Source organism: Hyperolius riggenbachi, chromosome 2 (genome assembly GCF_040937935.1).
Source record: "Hyperolius riggenbachi isolate aHypRig1 chromosome 2, aHypRig1.pri, whole genome shotgun sequence".
NCBI classification, from domain to species: domain Eukaryota; kingdom Metazoa; phylum Chordata; class Amphibia; order Anura; family Hyperoliidae; genus Hyperolius; species Hyperolius riggenbachi.
Window position 1 is genome coordinate 494,177,301 of NC_090647.1, and position 4,791 is coordinate 494,182,091.

A 4,791-nucleotide genomic window follows, 5' to 3' on the forward strand; every position below is an offset into this window, starting at 1 on the left:
TCTCAGTTTAGGTTCCCTTTAAGCTTAATACTGTAATGAAATCTGCTCAAAAGCAAAGTCATGAAAAGATGTGGTTAGGTGTTCTGCCTTTTCCAGTTATATGGCCAATATACAGTATTTTAATTATGGCTAAGCCCTGTGTTTTCAGAGTGAAGTGTTGTCCATTGCAGTACTGTCACCTAGTGGTCATTGTTTTTATCAAACTTGTTTTTCTCTCAAGCCCTCCCTCTTCATGATGCACTTCCTCCTTCCTTGGTATTTGTTGTATCTGTTCCTGTATTCTTTCTCTGCAGGACATATGCTGGGGCTGGAAAAGAAATACTTCATCTGACCTCCAAATATTGACATCTACTGCATCATACTGTCAACTTGTAATTTCTGCAATATACAGTATATGTGGATCACAACAGTTGGGAGTCAAAACATTAGGGTTGGCAGCAAACAGACAATAATGGGTTGTGGGTCAGGACAGGTAACAAATAGACTTTATTTAGCAAAGAATTGTGAAGTAACACATTTGGAATTATGTAGTAAACAAAAAACATAGACAAGAATGTGCTTTATATTTCAGGTTCTTCAAAGTGGCCAACTTTTGCTTTGATGACAACTTTGCATGCTCTACACATTCCCTCAAGCAAGTTCATGAGGCAGAAATAGCTTTCAGGAAACAGGTGTGCCTTGTTAAAGTGACACTGAAGTGGAAAAAAAATATAGATAGATAATTTGTGGCACTTGCTTTCTTAAGAGTATGAGACCATAATTTGTTCTAGAGGCCTGCGCAGGTCTAATTTTTCAAACCCGCACCGGGTGCACCCACTACCGGCGCCCGACCCACAACCCGCTTTCTGTACAATCTGGAGCCGGCACCCAACCTGCAGACCTGCTACCCGCACCCGACCCACAACCCGATTAAATCAAAACAGGTACCCGAATCCAACCTGCATTCTGGGTTAACCACTGATACCCACGGGTACCCGACCTGATGCCCTGTGCTGGTTTAATTTTACAGACCCGCAGCCCCGCTACCCACACCCAACCTGCGACCTGCTTTCTGGTGAATCTGGTACCCGCAGCCCCGCTACCCGCACCCAACCTGCAACCCGCTTTCTGGTGAATCTGGTACCCACACCCGACCCGCATCCGCAGACCCGCTACCCGCACCTTACCTGCATCCTGATTAAAATCAAAGCGAATACACGAACCAGATCCGCATTTCAGGTAATCCACGCGTACCCAACCTAATGCAGACCTCTAATTTGTGCTGTACAGAGGTTGGGTTGGTACTAGGAAAGACAGTTTTTATTCTGATTTATAGCCTTGTGGGGTCCCCTTACTCTTGTCATACTGCTACCGAATCCCTCACACTAATTTCTTGAACACTAAATAGCAACGTTATATGGTGCATATTTTACTCATTATGTACACACATTTTCTTTTTATCCTATTCTTTGTACAAAACATCAGCAGTACCACCCCAACAACAAATGTGAGCAAATTTAACATTTTTTTCCTCCTGTAGTAGGGTACCCTACTGCTACTACTATGCTTGAAGATACTTCCTCCTGTAGTATGAGGACCAGGGGATTGTTGTTTGATCTGTGCTGCGTGGGCTCTCCAGTAGTGTTGGGCGAACAGTGTTCGCCACTGTTCGGGTTCTGCAGAACATCACCCTGTTCGGGTGATGTTCAAGTTCGGCCGAACACCTGGTGGTGTTCGGCCAAACTGTTCGGGTTCGCCCGAACGGCTCAATGCCTGGCCGAACAGGGCCCCTGTTCGGCCGAACAGGGCCCTGTTCGGCCGGATACTGCCCCCCTATGGGGTCGCAGGCATAAGGGGGGAGCATGCCCCGATCGCGGGGGGGGAGGGGTTGGAAATTCCCCCCACCCCCTCCGCTAGCGCTCCCCCCTCTGCCCGCTTCCCCATACAAAAGGTTAAGTAAAGTAAAATAGTACCGGTGGTAGTGGCTGGCAGTGGCACTGTGAAGTGAGTGAGGAGGAGGAGTCCAGGGAGTGACGCGTTGAGGGAGGCCGGGCAGCGGGCGGTTCAGCGGTAGTACCCTTGTGGTACTTCCACCCTTTCTCTGACCTCACGTCCTCTGCGTGATGACGCATACGAGGGTACACGTGACGCGTACCCTCGTATGCAGAGGACGTGAGGTCAGAGAAAGGGCGGAAGTACCACAAGGGTACAACCGCTGAACCGCCCGCTGCCCGGCCTCCCTCAACGCGTCACTCTCCGGACTCCTCCTCCTCACTCACTTCACAGTGCCACTGCCAGCCACTACCACCGGTACTATTTTACTTTCCTTAAACTTTTGTATGGGGAAGCGGGCAGAGGGGGGAGCACTAGCGGAGGGGGTGGGGGAATTTCCGACCCCCCCCCCCCCCCGCGATCGGGGCATGCTCCCCCCTTATGCCTGCAACCCCATAGGGCCCCCAAAAGCGGGATGTTCGGGGAGTTCGGGGTTCGGCCCGAACATGCCGAACATCGCGGCCATGTTCGGCGAACGTTCCCGAACCCGAACATCCAGGTGTTCGCCCAACACTACTCTCCAGCCCGCTGCACAGATCAGGTTTGCAGCCAGGGCGATCATACTTCCCCCCTTTTTTCCCCACTAGGGGGATGTCCTGCTGGGGGGGTCTGATCGCTGCTGCTCTGTGTGGTCGAGCGGGGGGGGGGGGGGCTCCTCAAAGCCCCCCTCCGCAGCGATTTTCCTCCCTCTCCCTCCCTACCTCTTGCGCTGGCTGTGGGCGGCACAGGACGGAGATCCGTCCTGTACCGCCTCTAATAGGCTTTAGCCTATCAGACGTAGGCGAATCGGAGATCCCCGGCCAATCAGAGGCCGGGGATTGCCGATCTCCTTTACGGCGCTGCTGAGCAGCAGCGCCGTATGATGTAAACAGCTGGGATTTCTTCCCCGCGTGTTCACATTTAGCCTGTGAGCCGCGATCGGAAGCTCACAGGCTGTTCACGGAGACACCCTCCGTGAACTGACATTTTGCATAAATAACAACTGAAGTTTTTAACTTCTATTTCTTAGCTGTACTACAGATAGAATACATTATATCATAAGTTTATTTTCGCTTCAGGTTTGCTTTTAGCTGATTTCCCTTTAACAAAAGGTATTGACTGTTCTTTGATCTACTTCTCTAAGGGCTGGTGCACACCAGAGCGGTTCGTGAGCATTTTTAAAAATGCTAGCAGTTTGAAAACCGCTTGGGTAATGTATTTCAATGGGCTGGTGCACACCAGAGCGGTTCGTTTTTCCTCCAAACGCAAACTCGGGGGCTGCAACATTTTTTAGACTTCTGAGGCATTTCTGCCTCAATGTTTAGTATAGGAAAGTGGAAAACTGCTCTGAAAAGTGCTAGATCAGAGTGGTTTTCCAGGCGTTTTTGTTACAGTAGCTGTTCAGTAACAGCTTTTACTGTAACAATATATGAAATCTGCTGCACAAAAACACTGCAAAAAATGCTAGGCACGTTTAGAAAACCTCTCTATACATGCCTAGAATGGCTCTGAAAATCTTCTTCAAAAACCTCTAGTGTTTTGCAGATCTGCTAGAGGTTTTTGGTGTGCACTGGGCCTGAGTCAACACTGCTAATGGGCAACAGAGATACTTTCTTAAGGTGGCCATACATCAGGGGACTTGGCAGCAGATCGACCATTCAATTCGATTATTATAATCGAATTGGATGAAAATCCGTCAAAGCGACCAAATTCGGAACAGAAATTGGTCGCTTTGTCTATCATGCATGCTGCAAGATGTCGGGCCGAAGCTGCTTGGTCGGTTGTGCAGCTGTACGGCGGCAATTTCCGGAATGAGCGACGAGACGGGCGAAACCCCTGCCACAATGTATAAATGTGCCCCCGGTGTGCAGTTATACGTTACCTGTCCTGTTGCAGCCTCTGTGCGATGTCCCGTAACCTCCGGGCGGCTATCCGTACATGCTACTGCTGCCTAGCGTCTGACGTCAGACATTATGCGCCGGAAAACCGCCCGGGACACAGCATGGAGGCTGCAACAGGACAGGTAACGTATAAGTGCACACACGGGGGGGGGGGGGGTGTGCACATTTATACATTCAGGGGCAGCAGCGGTGCGGGCGAGGCGGGCTCAGCAGCTTCCCTGAAGATTTCATGCTGAAATCGGAGGGGAATCGCCCTGTAGTATATGGGCAGAATCGATTTGTTTAGAGTTATATTTGTCTCTTTGTCGATTCTGCCCATGATCGTCAGATGTATGGCTACCTTTAGATGTTGTAAGAAGGTGCCTGGAGAAGTCTTCCTAACAGAAAATTAGCTAAACTTTATACTACAGGCAATAGGCTTTAAAATATTAAATAAAAAACGAAACCAAAAAGCTAAAGTTCTATTTTTATTTTTTTCAGGAGATCCACTACAAGTTACTCCATGCTGGCCTGGAGGCCTGTCTGGGTTGGTTGGTTGGGGTGGAGGAACTGTTCCAAGTGCCTTTGTGCTTCTTCAGCCACCAATCTATGCTTGAAGAAAAACATGCTCTTTGCATGACCAATATGCAGGCTGTAAAGTAAAACATGATGATATTCAAATAAAGAAAAAAATAACGCTCTATATTACGTAGAAAAACTGTAAACATTATTACAATATTGTAATAGATGATAAATTATTATGCATAATACATGTGCAGTGGTTAGAATGGATTTAAATAGCATTGGCTGAGTGACATGTTCTATTACAGTACCGTAACAATGTACACAGCGTGAAATGTTCTTAGCGAGACGGTTGCATCTACACAAACCTAATACTGAA

General features: G+C 48.5%; 1 long non-coding RNA gene across 1 annotated transcript; it reads left to right on the forward strand.

The window, feature by feature from the left end:
- Window positions 1-297: 297 nt before the first annotated feature.
- On the forward strand, window positions 298-4,557 carry LOC137544948 (uncharacterized). Its single transcript, XR_011025949.1, has 3 exons — window positions 298-472; window positions 572-671; window positions 4,392-4,557. It is a non-coding gene; the product is annotated as an uncharacterized lncRNA (long non-coding RNA).
- Window positions 4,558-4,791: the final 234 nt, after the last annotated feature.